We start from the raw sequence: 17,619 nt of genomic DNA on the forward strand, positions 1-17,619 counted from the left end.
AAATCTATTATTACGCAGTTTTCATTTAAAGTTATGTAATTCGAGCGCCTGCTGCAGTAATTATAGCATTTTTGCAGCAATGTGTGTTTTGTTGCTATTTTACATCATACGTTTTTCATTATTTTTAGTCGTTCTGACTAACCTATATAATATTTAGGTATTTCTAAATAGCCTTGTTTCATAGTAATAAATATTTTTTTATTTACACGTTATTAGCTTCTACCCGCGGCTTCACCCACTTTTCTATGGGATGTAAAGTATCTTTATATCCTGTCTGTGTACCAAATTTTATCAAATTAAGTTAAGTGGTTTCAACGTTTCCGACAAACATCCTAACTTTCACATTTTGTAATATTATTAGTGTGATGTGATTAGAATAGAGACCTATTTTTTATAATGAATGTTTACTCTAGTTTATATTTAGTCACTGGAGACATGAACTGGACTGCAGTTGTGATATGTATAAATATTTTCCATAGTCACAGACGACATTTTTTTTTACATTTAATGTGTCGACGTTTGGCCGCTATCTCACCTGATGTACTTAGAGTAAGTGATGATGCGCCTACGGTGGAGCACGTCTGCCCATAAGCAACCTATTCACTCGGGCCTTGCAGACACCCAGGTTATACCCATCAGGAAACACAGACTCCGGCAAGGAGTCCCACTTCCTAGCAGTTTACACAAGGAAGCTTGAAGCGAAGCGCTTCGAGCGAGTGGGTGGGATATCTACCATGAAGCGGTGACGCCTCGCCGATTGTCTTAGACGACATTTCTCTCACGTGGTATTTTTTCCCATATTTTTTTATGTATAATACGGCGAGATCGCTTCACCGAGACCGCGCACAAAGTAGGTGAGCAGTCCGCGGGACGACCTGTGCCTTTCAAAAATAGTTTCGCCCTAACAGGACATTGCCAAGAGTCACCAAGGCCCAATAATTTCCTTACTCAATAGATTGAGGCACGACGACTGGGCGCGCTCGCTCGGTACTTATACTGCGGGCGGAACGAAACCATAGCGCGATTCAGGAAAACTACGGAATTGATCAACGCCATCTATCGAGCTATGGGACAACTCTGACATTTTCTGTTGTACTGTTTTGTTACTTGAATTCCGAAATTAATTCCAAATTCTATTGCGAACTTAATGTGCAATTTTTGACATTTGTCAATTCTGTTATTTTTTTTTTTTGATAAAATTCTTTGCTCTAACCTAATGCCAATCTAGTATAGAAACAGGGCATGCATTATAATCAGTACAAATATTCCATTCCTAAGGCATTCCGTTAGGGCATAAATGTATCCTTATTGGCTAAACAATGGTGTCCCGTTACTTCCCTCGCTGTAGTTAAAGGTTAAACACAGTGTAATTATATGCAGTATGTCTAATAAAATGACTGATTAAAAGATTAATGTTATATTATATGTATATTTTTATAATAACTAATCTTGAGACATACTAAATTAACTAAAAATTACGATAAAGATCTCTGTTTAATACGTGTAAACCGTGATTTTTAGTTATTTTTTATAAATGTAATAGTTTTTTGTGGTATTTTTTTATTCCAATTAAGTTACAAATTACTGTTTGACGTCCTAATAGGAAATATAGTTACCGTATAATAAAAATCCTTACATGAATAATAATTAGCCATAATCACCACGCTCGACAGGCAATATCGCTCATTAAAAAGTTTATCATGATTAAGTAATCATAAATCACCACACTTAGTAAATGGCGAAACACTTGGCGATGGTGATATACCTGTTTAAAGGGTTCAGATTTATCAGAAACCGCAACAGCCTGGTCTCTGTCAAGTGTCGCATGTCGTCTCGTACGCGGCTTCAGAGCCGTGTCCTGTGTACCCACGGCAAGAGTAGCGGTGGTAACAAATGCATTATACTTTGTCTTGTATACTTACCACTGTCTTAAGAATTTGTAATTTAACCACTATAATACATATATATCGGACGATATAAATCGACCAGATTAGCGATATATTAAGAAAGGGCCAAATTACAAGTACTCTCAACCTATTAGCGGTTGATAATGTGTAACGGGTATGTTAGATTCGTAACAATTGACGTCCCATTATCTCTGCCTACTCCCATGGGAGACAGCTGTCAGGTTATGTATGTTGGTACATACATACATATCGTCACGCCTTTAATCCCCGAAGGGGTAGGCAGAGGTGCACATTATGGCACATAATACCACTGTACAATGTACACTTACTTTTCACAATTTATGTTGTTAGTCCCATGTAATAGGTGGTGAACCTATTGCCATATACAGAGCACAATTAAAGACTCCTTGCCACAACTGAGAAATTTTCGAAAAACCGAAAAATGCCTAGCAATACTTGTATGTCGGTATGTATCTTAATAATTACTATTATAAAATGAATTTCATTAAAGTCATTGGACATCTGCAAAACATTCTACTCTATGTGTTTAGTTTATAATTCTAGGCTGGACCCGCTAGGACTTAGTTTAGGCCGGTAATACGTGCGTGCCTAACTGAATCCTAAGTCGTACGCCTTAGAATTTATTTTATGGTTGTCTGGCGCCGACTTGGCCAACAATGGTAGACATAGGTACTTGACCGATTAAATTATAATAATCAGAGTAGTGTTAGGTTATTGTTTAGTGTATTTAGATTATTAGAGAACTAGTTTTTGGCTGTGGCTTCGCATGTGTTAATATAAAAAAAATCCTTAGTATAGCTATTTTATTCTAGCTTCTGCCAGCAGCTTCCCGCGTTCCCGTGGGATTATAAGTGCTATCGCTCTAGTCATCTCCTATCCTGTCAGTATACTACATCAAAATTCGTTTAGAAGTTTCATTGTACCGCCTCTGGTGTTGCGGGTGTCCATTGGCGGCGGCGATTGCTTACCATCAGGTGATACGTCTGCTCGTTTACGAGCTTATATTATAAAAATAAAAATAATCAGAAGTTAAATTCATAGTCAATGCTGGACATAGACTAATATGCACACTACTGATCTTGATCTTTTCATATGAAACCACTGTCAGTCACTTTGCAGTTATAATAAAATTATTCCATCCATATAAAACGTTGCGCCACACTAGGATTTTCTCCTGTGTCGTGGGTGTGTTTACAATCATATAAGTGCACATACACATGACACCCAGACCCGGAACAAGAATTTGACGGTCACAGAGTATTGCTCCGTGAAGGAATTGAAACCGCTACACGTTGCACGGGCACAGCAGCTAGCCAGCCACCGCTCCAACCGTGCAATCGTCGTCGTATGTCCTATGTTATTATATCATGAGACCAACAAGTTGTGTTATTTTATGTAATCAATTTCCTACTTAACATTAGATTACACACACACACACACAATCGCAATGACATAATAGTATTAGTACGAGTTTGCTTTACTTTTGCTTGAATTTGAACCAACCAATCAAAGTACCGAACGCGCTCTCGTTTCGATCTCATTAAATGTAAAACAAACTCGTAATAAGCCCTCTAGTAAACAGTGAATCTACATTTACCTCACATTACGCAATCACTGTACAGTGTACAGTTTTTTACAACCCTTAGCAAAATTTTAGGTAACATTTTAACCCCACAAGTTAATTCTAATGGTGAAATGAGTTGCATACCTTAATCTAAATATTATGACAGACATCCAGGGCTCGCCACTCGGCACGCAGGTAGCAGTGTCGTGTGAACGTGTAATTTGGAGTAATTTCCAACAAAATTCAACACTCACTTACCTACACAATTAAATAAATTCATGGTGTTGTGTTATTTGGGGCTTTAAAAGCGACGTGTGTGAATTATAGTATCAGTAGTTTTTTAAAGTTAAATGTTAAAATGTTTTAATTGGTCTAAAAAAGGGGTTGAATAAGATAAAAGTGCCTTAAAATTTAGTGTTATCAAAGTGTATTTCTGTCTGTCCTTTAGTAACTAGCTACTCCTTCGAAATTGTAGATTCTTATAACTATAAGAACGAGTAAAAACCCCAATGTATTATTTTTTTATTATCATTAGAATCACGTTTTTAATTTCTCGCAAGGACAAATATTGTGTTTCGGCTCACTCGTGTAGTTTTTTGACGAGAAACTCGACAAGTCAAAGTCAAAGTCAAAGCATTTATTTCAAATGACGAGAAACTCGACAAGTTTCAAGCCATTCTAGAGGCTCACATTCATGTGCAACATTCCGCTATACGACACGGCGACTGTCGCGCTGTTAATGTAGCAGTTGCAGTGAATAAGCCGAAACACATAATAATTAATTTAGTATGTCTCACGAAAGTTATAGGTAAATTATGAACATACGTTATTTTTGTTGAAATTGTCTTGTATTAAAAAAAAGCATTAAACATAGAACTAAAGAACATCAAAATATCTCCACACAAATCGCTATTTTCCTAGCTCTAAATAAGGGTTGTAGAGCAGACTAGCCGACCACGGTTAATTAGCCGAGGGAGCCCCCGCCGACCACAGCGCCCTGCAATTTGCACAGGACCGAAATGATGATATACACGTACATGGGAAAACCAGAGCAAAAATAACTGTAACAAAGAGGGTTTAACACCTTTTTGTTGGGTTAAACTGACTTAGGAGTAGCTACTAAGTGTTTATGCGTATGATTTTAATGTTATAATATACTGTTAATAAAAAACATAACAGTGATTTGTTTTAAGTTTTATGTTCATGTATGTTCCGAAATTACAATCCCCGTTTCCCCAACAACCATTAAATTCCTAACCCCCAAAAGGCCGGCAAAGAATTTGTAAAGCCTGTGATGTTTCGGGTGTCTATGGCTTGCGGCGATTGCTTATTATCAGGTGATCCATATGCTCGTTTACAGGCTTATACCATAAAAAAATACAATCTATTACCGAATTTAATCTAAGTCGGATTATATTCCTAAGGCAAACAGCAATGTTTCAGCGTGGCCGTCATTCAGTTGAAGATAATGATAAGTAGTCTCAGTTTTTGATTAAAAACCTTTGTTTAAGTCGTTATTCGACTTGAGCATATACATATATACAGAAATAGATTACCTACTTCTTTTTAACTTCAATTACATTCATACATCAAAGTATAATCGACTGTTATCCTCAGAAATTACAGAATGATCATATCAGTGCAAGAGGGACGGAGCTATGTAGGTTGTATAACTCCGTCCCTCTCGCACTGCTCAGTGATCGACCATTCTGACACAATTGTAATAGCAGACTAAGGCCCCAGTATCTATGCCAAGGTTTATCAAGATCCGTTGAGCCGTTTTGGCGTTATCTAGTAGCACACTAACACACATCTAAATACTAATTTTAAAATATTAATCTTGTAAGCACTTTACTCGAAACGACACGACACCGACAAGATCACATATTTGACATAAAAAATATCTCAAAAATTTAGTACGAACGTAAAAATTTACGATATTAATATACATCGGGCTTTAGAACGGGTTTTGAGGTAAGTAAAAGTAAAATTTTACCCCCCACATGTTGTAAATTCTTTCAATTTCACATGATTTTATTGGTAATACGCGGGATATTGGCAAATATCGCGTAAATAAGTTTATTTTTGTCATGAAAATATGTATTTTACAGGTTATTTCATTCTAAAGGATTTTTATGGATGCTTTGTGGTTCGTCAGTAATAATAATAAGTATTATATGGTACTTTACTGTGGTTATAGCATACAATACCCGCGGGAAGAGTAACGGTGGTAGGCATAGCCCAAACTGTAGCTTCTATGAAATGATCTCCAATCCCCAAATCCCTAACTCCAAGATCGGCAATGCACATGTAACTCCTCTGGTGTTGCGGGTGTCTATGGGCGGCGAAGCTTACCATTAGGTGATCCGTCTGTCGATATCATCATCATCATCATCATCACTAAAGAACTGACCGACAGACAGACATTATTAATATTATTATATTTGCTTTGATGTTCAAAAGTGCCGTCCTGGTCTATTTGAAATAAAAATATCTGATTCTTAAGGCTAGAAAATCCATCTGCCTCCTGTTTTTTTTTAAGCGGTAATCATCCAATGACTTCTCTCGCTTCAGGCGAGGTGAGAGGGAGAGTCAGTCTCTTACTGACTAAACTCCACCCCGTTCCTACTCCTGCTTTTCAAGCCGGATCCCCGGTTAACCCACTAGTTAGGTCACAGCTCCGGATATCTGCCTCCGTGTGACAACAAGAGACAAATGGCCAGTAACACTGAACTGAAAATTAACTAGATGCCAAGTACCACAGTAATTAGTTTAACAGTAAACAATTAGTTCTACTGTGTCGTCTACGTGCGCAGAATTTGAACATCCCACCGGACAGTTAACGTCTAGCTTTTATTTTATTATAACTTTCGTGAGACATACTAAATTAATTATTATGTTATCGGCTTACTCACGTACTGTTTTGACGAGGAACTCGACTAGTTTCAAGCCATGCTAGAGGCTCATATTCATGAGCAGCATTCCGCGACACACGACGCGGCGATTGTAAGTAGCAGCGCGACAATCGCCGCGTCGTACGGCGTACACTGAGTAAGCCGATAACATAATAATTAACGTCTAGCTTTGTTTTGTTGGGGCCAGTTTTATTTTTGTCATCATAATGGGATGAGGAGCTGGATAAACAAGGTGTTGATCTGTACTATGTATGCTTCTTGTTCTTAGAGAGAGTAGCAGTTTCGACTGCCTCGTTGGCCGAGTGGTTGCAAGTGGTCCGGGCAAGGGGTCTCGGGTTCAATTCCCGGGTCGGGCGAAGTACCACTGGGGTTTTTTTCTTGTTTTCGAAAATTTCTCAGTGGTAGCACGGAGTCTGGAATAGGCTTACCACCTATTACCTACACGGGACTTACAAAATTGTGAAATGTGGGTGTACATTGGCATTATGTGCCATAATGTGCACCTCTGCCTAACCCTTCGGGGATTAAAGACGTGACGTTATAAAAAAAACTCTTCATCGTTAGTCCGACGGTGGACATTACATATTATTAAGTACAAACATTTATTTTCCAGTTCTGTAATGAACATAAGTTCCACACATCGAATCAATTCACATTACTCGACAATTTATTTACTTTATTCCTACATACATACATAGAAGATCTTCCGCATACTATTTCTATCGCGGAAGGGTAGAGAAAATAAAGTTATTTTTACGCCCAACTGCACAGAGTTGTTTGAATTGAATTCGGTTAGTGTAAATGATCTGTGTGTTTAATGCACCGATGGTGATGCTATTTATAGGTTGTGTTTGGGACATAGATTAAGTGGAGTGTAGATGCGGTTCAATTGTGTTTTTAGGTACAATAATCAATGTTAATGGTATTTAACTTGGTGTTATTAAACATTTTACTAATGTCGGTGTAAGATTTAAGTGTGGGAGAACCATGCTTTGGCACGAATGGGCTGGCTCGACCGGAGTGATACCATCAATACCATATGTTTTGTTGTGTGAGTGAGGTTACCGGAGTCCTAATTTTCCCTATCCCCGATTCCTCAACAGCCTTAAATGTCTTACCTGCAAAAAGCCGGTAACGAACTTGTAAAGCTTCCGGTGTTTTGGGTGTCCATCGGCGGCGGCGATTGCTTACCATCAGGTGATCCGTCTCCTCATTTACCGACCTATTTCATAAAAAAAAACTCACTCTAATGTTGCAAGTGTGTATGCGATGCCGATTGCTTACCATCAAGTGATCCGTATATCGCATTTCCTATAAAAATTGTAATGAAGTACGACTCAACGAACAGTACCAAACGTATATCGCATCTTCAACATAAATAAATACTCTTTGCCGTACATTTGATCGCGCCGCACTCAAAGTAGGGACGAGTAATAAAACAGGCGATGCTTTGATCATTACGGAACCGAATTGTGGTGGGCTTGCTAGTGTACCAGCCCCTTTCTTGATGTGGTCGTGAAGTTTTATAGAGAAACATGATTAAAGGATATTTTGAACGACATTCTGTTGTTTTAATTCAGTGTCTTGGACTTAAAATGAATTTAAAAGTCAAATCTTTTGAAGAATCTAGGCGCCTCTGGCTGCTTCGTAGTAATGAATGTTTTTTTATTTATTTATTTATTTATTTTTAAGTTTTATTTATTTATTTATGTTATAATGTTGTTCTGGACTGTTATTATGTTTATAATGTTGTTCTGGACTGTGCCGTTGGTAGAGTGGCAGCAATTGTGACTGTCAAGCTATAGTCACAAAGGACAAGTGTTCGAATCCTAGGTTATTGTTGGTCGTCAAAGCATCCTTAAAATTAAGAATTTTATAAGTCTAACAGCCTCACTCAGAGACATTTAATGATTTCTTAAACTATTAATTAGTAACGATTTTATATCGAAAATAATTGCTATAAGGATTGGGTTAAGTAACCAAAATACATTAAATGTATGATTGGGACCAATTAAGTCTAGTCTTAATAGATAGATAGCCTTCCTACAATAGGGTAAAAATTAGCTAGCTTTTAAATTTAGCTTTAAATAAAATTGTGTTAGTTTTGTTCATTTTGCCAAGTTATTAAAGTCTGAATGACCTAAATGGATATTTAATTAATATCACGAAATCCTTTTATCGTGTGGTGAAAAGGCAAACCTATTTCGTGATAATTTAAATTTTCAGTACCTGGGAAGACTGGTTACTTTTATTTTAGTACCTAGGTAGACTGGCTTTTTTTAAGGGGAGGAAATCATCCAACTACTTCTCCCGCCATGGGCGAGGCGAGAGGGAGTGTCAGGCAGGCGGAGCCCCGGTAAAGGGGGGCTAGGTAGTCTGCAGCTCCAGATCAGGCATCAGCTCTACTGGGCCCCATCTGTGGAGGCATACTAGCTACTTTTATTTTCAGTACCTAGCTAGACTGGCTACTTTTAGCAATGACCCTCGACTACACTATTGCATTTTAAATGTAATTTTGTTTCATTGCACAATTTCCATAAATAGACCCCATTTTTATTCTCTGAGGGGACATAGCAGTACATATTTTATTAAATTTAATGTTATAAAGCCCCTTTAACTGGTGTCGGGGTAAATGTGGTCAGCGGTAGCAGTATGCTTTGCTACATTTATGTTGAAAGTTTTGTCATCGACATATTTTTTGCAAATTGCAACATCTGCATAATAAAAACGCAAAGATATATTATTATTTAAACAGGCACTTTTGTTTTCTAGCCTAAGACGTCCTGATCCCGAGCTGCGGACTACCTAGCCGGTTACCGGGGCTCCGGCTCGAAAAGCAGGAGTAGGAACGGGGTGGTTTTTAGTCAGTAAGATTTTGACAGTTTGACAGTCTCGTGTCTCGCCCAAGGCAGGAGTCATAGAATGATATTTCTAAAAAAAAAAACTATCACTTAGGTGCTGGTTGACTAAACATTGTTTTTAATGAATGTGGTGAAAACCTAGTTTTAAGAACTAAATATAAGGTTCAGGAATCGAGCAACTTAATCGCCGACCACGGCAACATAAAGTGGCCCGTCTACCGACGTGTATAGGCGAACAATTTATAAACATCACGCCATAAACAGGGCGTTCTCTCGGAGCGCGACTGTTGAGAGCTTGATTTGCATTTGACAAATTTTTCACCGTCCCCAACCATTGAATTAATGATTCCCGACGAATAATGGAGCAGGAAATATACATTTTTGTAACTTTTTCACCGGTCCCGTTGTCAGCGATTAGCGAGTTGGTTTAAAAGCGGTTTAAGTTTGTTTGTGGTTATTACGCCAATTTCATTTGCACATCGTGTATATTAAATGTGATACAGATCTATTGACGTCGATACGGACGATTTTTTTGATGCATTGTAAGTATGTAGTGTTCTACATATATAATTTTTAGTTTTTAAGTTTTTGACCAAATCCCGATTCCCCAACAATCTTCAAATTCCTAACCTCCAAAAGCGCGACAATACACTTGTAACGCCTCTGGTGTCTCAAGTATCCATGGGCGGAGGTGATACGTCTGCTAGTTTACGTGTGTTCCATAAAAAAAGACAAAATGCATGAATTGTCAAATTTTTACTATATCTACTTGTAATTTTTTTTTTTTTGTTTTGGCGTGTGAAATAAATTTTCTTTCTTTCTTTCTACCATTGTGACCTCAGCCTTATATGAGTAACAAATTAATGGCGGTATTTGTGTTCGTTAACAATATTTTATGTTTATTTTTCTTTTATACAATATCGAAAGGGGAATTTGTTTGTTTTACTCGAGTTACAGTGCCGAGAATACATATTGGCTTAATTCGGTTATTATTTTTAAATTGATATTTAAAGAGCTTTTATAAGAGAGTGTAATTTGTATTAAGTGTACAATATATTTATTATAATTTAAATATAATTTGTTATATGGAAAATTCTGAGATTTCATGATAATATACATACGTAATTAATTTCACTGTTAATGCATGCATGTACTTAATTGCGCGGCACCACGGGGCTTACTCTTAAATCCAATTCCGATCGATCGACATTAATATTGTGAAATTTCGTACTCTTGAGTTGCAACACTAGCGCCCATTGCATCCGCATTACGTGGATATTGAATGAAAGTTTAGCTTTATAATCCGTAATTTGTATGCTATTTTAACAGCTACAAGCAGACGGATCACCTGATGGTAAGCGATCAGCGCCGCCTATGGACACCCGTAACACCAGAGGAGTCACGGGTGCGTTGCCGGCCTATTAAAAAGTTAGATACTTTATAACTTACGAGTATGTAAGAAACTTGCTCAAATAATCATTTCCCCTGTTTTTTTCAATAAACGAATAGATACGTCAAATATCATAACTCCACCAAATCCACTGGATTCGATTCCGAAATGAAAAGACCTACGTAAAGATTTATTGCCGCCCAAATGGGACTCGCTATTTCATAACCCCTATTCCTTCGGTTATAAGGTTCATTTTATTGCGGAGAATGTCATACAAAGTTAGCGAATGTTTAACTCGATCTATCAAATGTTGACTTGGATAAATCTACGACACCGTATGGTACTAATCTGTGTCCCACGTTGGGCGCCAGTAACGCCAGTTTTTTTCACGAGTTTTCTGATTCGGCGCGCGGATTCTGCTATTGCATACGAATCACTTTAAAAGCTATTGTAATGGTAATTCCGGGAATACGGGATTGAATATTATATGCGGAATATAATTTATGAGGGTAGGTAAGGTATCAATGTACGATGGTACTAATTCTGAAAATTGTATATGGAATTCGCTGTTTTATTAAAAATGTTTGAGCTTTAACGTTTCGGTCATGATTCATGTGAAATTAATTATACTCTGTCGATGAGTTAATGAATTTCAGGAATAGCTAACAGATATATTCATTAAACCTAAATAATTCAACAATAAGTATGCTGCTGAATGCAGGTCGCATCCCAACCGGTCTATCTGGAAGTCATTGGGGGAGGCCTATGATCAGCAGTGGACGCTTTATGGCTGATATGATGATGATAATGATGAGTAACAAACATACACACAAACACATACTATTAGTAAGATAGTAGACAATTTATAATTACTATATACTAAAGACAATTTACAGTTTACATTTCTACTAGTCCATCGACTTCAAAGTCATCATCAAATGAAGTTCAAGAGAAACTGGACAACCCAGGAGACTGACCAAACCCCAAAAACTTAGCTTTAAACATCAAATTGTAAATGCACATGTCTATCCGAAGTTGTGCAACAAAGTTTAAGTTACACAAGAGCCATAGCTTGGGGCTAAGTTACGGTGTAACTTGTAACTTGTAACAACTTGTTTAAGTCTCCAACTTTATGTGTCCAGGTGTAACTTAAGTTTGTTGGTCTGCTAAGGATACTTAAAGTCGTGTTTGAACGACACTGCGTGGTTTCTGAGGTCTCTGTCACATTGAGGGTAGTTAGAGAAAATGTGTTTGCTAGTTTTTTTTTTTTGTAAGTGCCCTGTGGTTTTTTGGGTGGATTTGTTACGTTGCTGTGTTTCACTTTGGATTTGGCAATAGGGATGATGACGGGGTATGAAAATTAAGTTATGTAGCAAGAGCCAAGTGTGGGAGAGCCATGCTTCGGCATGAATGGGCCGGCTCGACCGGAGTAATACCGCGGCCTCACAGACAACCGACGTGAAATAACGCTTGCATTTTATTTCATTGTGTGAGTGAGGCTACCGGAGGCTCTCCTCGCAGATCTTCCCAATTTCCAATTCCCCAACAACCTTTAAATTCCTAACTCAATAAATGTCTCTGGTGATCCGTCAGCTCGTTTACCGACTTATACTACAAAAAAATAGAAATAAAGTTTTTAGATATTTTGTAAAAAAATAATAATAGTGATAACAACAGGTGATATAGCGGTATTGTTCTGACATTTACGTGTTAAATGTACCAAAACAATAACTAACTATGCTTACAAAAACTAATTATCCCAATACAAAACAAATCACCTCACACGCCACACCTCCAGCAATTTAAGGGGATTACATTGGACGTTTACGATGCAATAAATTTGTGCATCCCCTTGCATTTCCCCCCACCCCCCTGCATTATCTACCCCCCTGCATCATCCCCCCTTGTGGAGTACATTACCTGCATTTCCCTAGTGCCTCTGCCACCCCTATTGCCAATTTTATTTATTATTTTAGCAGACTTTTATTGAGGGGCACAAATAGCCAGCTGGTGTGCACGCCTAAATATCAACCTATGCAAACCAGTGTAAACTGACCGTCGAATGTGCGATAATATCATACAAAGCAAGACCATGATAAACTGGTTTTGTATAGCTTGATGTTTATGGTGCATATTCATATCCATCGGCCGATTATTATATATTTTCAACTTTAAATCTAGGTGGGAAGGTTGGAAATTCTTTGATCAAATGTAGCTATAAGGGTAGCTTAACGTGCTGTGTGTGCGTTGTGATATTTAAAATTTAAGAGACTGCAAAGTGCTTTTGCGTTTCGTCAACTGTTGGTACTTGTAGTTGTTAACGGAATGTTTTTTTTAAACTACATCTACACTCATATATAGGGCTAAAGAGTTTGTTTGTTTGAACACGCTGATCTTTGGCAATTCTGGTTCGATTTGAAAAAATATTTCTGTGCTGTATAGTCAATTTATTGAGGACGGCTATAAGCTATAAAACATCTCGCTATGACTAGTAGAAGATAAGCAGAGTAGGTGAAACTACGCGGGAGTAGCACCCAATAGAGTAACAAAAAAAAAACCTTATTGCTTAAGTCTTTGACTGCCAGTGTCAATAGAAAACTGTTGAAGGCAAATCCTCCGCTAACGTCGGTCACCGGTGACCACCACGGCGTCCAATGTGTTAAAAAAATTAAAGACATTATTTGTTCGTATTTTTTTTTACAAAGTAACTCATACTAAGATTATAATCGCGTTATTTGCTAATGTGCATTTAACACCATTGGAAGTGATAACAGATAAACAAACAAATCGTAAAAGATGTCTATATCTGTATTATAGTATAGTTTTAGTTATTTTTTTAATAAGATGAAACAATTTGTTGTTTTGTATTGAATCGGTGCCCCGGCTTTGTGTAAACGGTGTTTGTGCAATCCGAAGTTTAAACGTTGGGTTACATGGTGGCAGAAAAACTTTAGTATTATATTTTATAATAATGTTTTAAGATACTATTTTAAACCCGAAGCTGCTGAATACTTTGCGGATTATCGAGGCTCCGGCTTAAAAAGCAGGAGTAGGAACGGGATGGTTTTTAGTCAGTAAGAGTCTGATACACCCTCTCGCCTCACCCAAGGCGGGGGAAGACATTGGATGATTTTGCCCCCTTAAAAAAGAGGCTATTTAAAATCAAATTCTATTACGTTTATGTAAATACTTTCATACTGCATTATAAATATACCATAACTAATCGGACCAGTAGTTCCGGAGATTAGCGCGTTCAAGCAAACAAACTAACTCTTCAGCTTTATAATATTAGTATAGATAACAACTTAATCTACAAACCTATGGCATCTCCATTCCAATCGATGTAGATGCAATGTGCTTGGACGATCCAATCATCGTTGAGACGCAATGACTCGTAGCGGGCACTATGTCTGCCTACCCTAGTCCTAGGTGTGCTATTATTGCTATGTGGGGATTAGATTAATAGCTTATAAGTGTGAGAGAGCAATGCTTCGGCAAGAATCGGCCGGCTCGAAAGAAGTGAAACCACAGCCTCACAGAAAACCGACGTGAAACAACGCTTGCGTCGTGTTTCGTTGTGTGAGTGAGGTTACCAGAGGCCTAATCTTCCCAATCCCCGATTTCCCAACGACCCTTATATTCCTTAACCCCATAAGCCCGGCAACGCACTTTTAAGGCCTCTGGCGTTTCGGGTATCCTTGGGGGCCGGCGATTGCTTACCATCAGGTGATCTGTCTGGTCGTTTACCGGCTTATACTACAAAAAAACCCGGAATCGACATATACGCCACTGTATTATTTGTATTTATTGCAATAAAGGCCTATGTGGTCCCAGCAGAGCAACGAAAACGCAAAAGTTGGAAGACACATGAAGCAAATATAAAGAGGAGATGTCATAATTGGATTTATGAAGATAGTAAACTTTCTTATGTAGAGCAAGCCCATAATTTAACAGTGCAGTGGTCTGTCGCAAACTATTGATGGTGATGATTTTGAACTTGACTGCCTCGTTGGCCGAGTGGTTGTAAGTGCGACTGCCGGGCAAGGGGTTTCAGGTTCAATAAATTTCTCAGTGGTAGCATGTAGTCTGAATAGAACGTTGCCCCACACTAGGATTTCGAAAATTTCGAAACAACCATTTGTGGATCAGTGCTCCGTGCGGGAAGCATGGAGTGCCCAGCCACCGCGCCAACCGAGCAGTCGGAAATGTGCCCGGTATATGGCAATAGGCTCACTACCTATTACATGGGACTTACAACATAAATTTGTAAACATTGGCATTACGTTTAATGTGCACCTCTAAACCCTTCGGGGATTAAAGGCGTGACGTTATAAAAAACAAATGATTTTCAACTTGATGGTAGAAAATGTTCGCATTTATAATATTAGAGAAGTACCGTACAAAATCTAGTTACACGTAAATATCCACCTAATAAAATATCCCACCTCTACCGGGAAAGGGCGAACTCAAATCAAATCGAACCGTTTGTAATGAAATCGTCTTTTTCTCGTAAATTCCCTCAAATACAAAGGGCGGTGTGTAATGCCGGCCACTGATACATCATGTCCCTCATCCTCTTTTAATGATCTACCCCATACATTCAACTTTCCACCCTACCATATTCTGTTAGAGTTTGAAATTCTACATCACAGAGACATTTGTTTGGATTTCATAGAATTAAGGAGCCGTGTTCTCTTGTAAGAGTTGATAGATGATAGCCTGAGATAACGGTGCCGTGTAGAAAGATCGCCTTAGGAGGAAGACAGCTACGTAGATTTACTCTTAACTCTTGTCCGCGGTTTTTTGTCGTGTCCGACATGAACAATAAAAACCCCTAGGGTTTTTATTGGTTAAAAAGCCTATGTGCGGATCTATATTATGATATGACTCTTAGCTCATAGACACAACCATTTTAACGCCTTCAATAAAGGTTTTCAGTTTGAGCTGTATGTATTTATGTATGTATGTTTGTACGCGATTTTGATGCGGTTTTCAGCCTACTATTTAGTAGAAGGTTTTAAGTTTGTTTTCCGACTTCAAACAATGGAGGTTTACGCTTTAACTATTGAGGGTAGTCCCCTTTTTTTTAGTTTTTCGTCAATAAGGTTTTGAGTCCTATGACCGAGTAGGTACAATTCTAAACTACATATTTACTAAACAAACATTTTCAAAAAACCAAGAACCTCTTACAATACTTTGATCAACCCATGAATCAGACACTGCTGGCGGAATTAATCCGAAATCAACCCTTACTCGGCAATCATATTTGTGACATTGTAACCACTCAATCATCAGACTCATAAATATACTTTGTTGTCAAAAATATTAGTTTTCTCTAAATCCAACGTCATATGAACCAATCTCTAGATCTATAGTAAAAGGAAAATTGTCGACCACAGGTCGTAGCAATTCGCCGGAGCGTTTTACTTCGAAATCGAGAACATTGCTATTACCTACACCCCCCCCCCTACCTTCCATTGGTGGGTGCTTTGATTTTCTCAAGTTTTCTTTCCTTCTTTCTTTTCCAAAGTTAATTTTCTACTCCATCGCTTGGTTATTTTTATATAGTTTTCGTTTTGTCGCCATAGTATTTTTTAAACGTTGCCCCATGAGTGTAAATTATATATTTTCTGCTGTTTTTTTACATTGCTTACTAACAAAAAAACATGTTTTTTATGGAATACGGGTCAAATTAGCAGACGGGTCACCTGATGGTAAGCGAACAGCGCCGCCTATGCAACGCCAGAGGAGTCACAGGTGCGTTGCCGGCCTTTTTTGACTTTGACTCTGGAAAAGCAGTCCCGAAACCCGTCTGCTATTATCCGTTATTCAGTACGCTGAATGAATACGCAATCCGTGTAATTTATGCCAGTATATTTTTTGCATTATAATTAAGGTAAGTAGAGATTTTGATTTTAAATCTCCGGTCATGGTTTTAAATTATCCTGGACGGCTAGAAAATAACTAGTACCTATCTTTGTTCATTGCGTTTTGCTAGCAAAGTATTTAGCATTAGCTTTCGTAGAAAATGTCTCTTCATGATGCTATAGAAACACGTGCACTGATTTTTAACAAATAATCCTTGAAAAAAAAACATTGTCCCACACAAGGATTTGTTCCAACATCGTGTTTGTTTGCAAACACATGAATCACTCGTCCCGGAACAAACTATGTGTAGATCGTACCAATATTTGATCCGTTCGGGAATCGAATACACGACATATTGCTCAGAAGCCAAACAACGGATAAATTCGCGAGAATTCCTTATACGTACACCCGGTGTTCGTTGAATTTGGGGGAAGCCTTAGTAACTTAAAGTGATATGTTTAAGTAAGTACTTAGGTAGCTAGTTGGTACCTATTGTAATATCCTCTTTGTACAGTGAGTGAATGAGTGATCTTGCTAATATTATCAATGCAAAAGTTTGTGAGTTTATGTGTTTGTGTATTTGTATTCGTGTTTGTTACTCAATCAATAATAATAATATTAGAGAAGAAAAATAAAACAATAGTTTCCACTTCCCTCGGTGAATTTAATGCAGGAGACAGAATGACTTATGCCTAGAGGCATAAAAGAGGCTGCACAACTGGGAGAAGCCCAGTCACCAAGTACCACGGAAATTTGACTTGAAACGAAGTGTCCTATAAATGTGCATTTTTAGTTATCTTTCAACAGTAGGTACATAACACGACAACCAATAAAACACACATCAAATACAATTACGATAAACACGAAACGCCTTCAAAGTATTATATCACAATAGCCAAGCAAATCCGCTAAAATCCTAACAAAAACATGCTTTATACTAATACAGGGTGGTTACAATGGCTGACCCAACCATTGTGGCCAAAGGGTATCAGGCCACCGTGGGATGACGATGCAAATATCTTACAAGATTATTGTACCCTTGCCAATCTTCAGCAAAGTTATTTTGGTTATATCAATTTGTCTTATGTAAAGG

General features: G+C 37.9%; 2 long non-coding RNA genes and 1 other non-coding gene across 4 annotated transcripts in view; 1 reads left to right on the top strand and 2 right to left on the bottom strand.

The window, feature by feature from the left end:
- The window catches only part of LOC126911047 (uncharacterized), a 436,837-nt gene that overhangs the window by 345,667 nt on the left and 73,551 nt on the right, over positions 1-17,619 (bottom strand). The gene's annotated exons all lie outside the window — the stretch shown is intronic.
- LOC126911048 (uncharacterized) overlaps positions 1-17,619 on the top strand; it is a 67,279-nt gene that overhangs the window by 12,212 nt on the left and 37,448 nt on the right. The gene's annotated exons all lie outside the window — the stretch shown is intronic.
- Positions 818-965, bottom strand: LOC118271524 (U12 minor spliceosomal RNA). The gene has a single exon (XR_004783311.1). It is a non-coding gene; the product is annotated as a U12 minor spliceosomal RNA (small nuclear RNA).

This window comes from Spodoptera frugiperda, chromosome 9, assembly GCF_023101765.2.
Source record: "Spodoptera frugiperda isolate SF20-4 chromosome 9, AGI-APGP_CSIRO_Sfru_2.0, whole genome shotgun sequence".
Lineage (NCBI taxonomy): Eukaryota > Metazoa > Arthropoda > Insecta > Lepidoptera > Noctuidae > Spodoptera > Spodoptera frugiperda.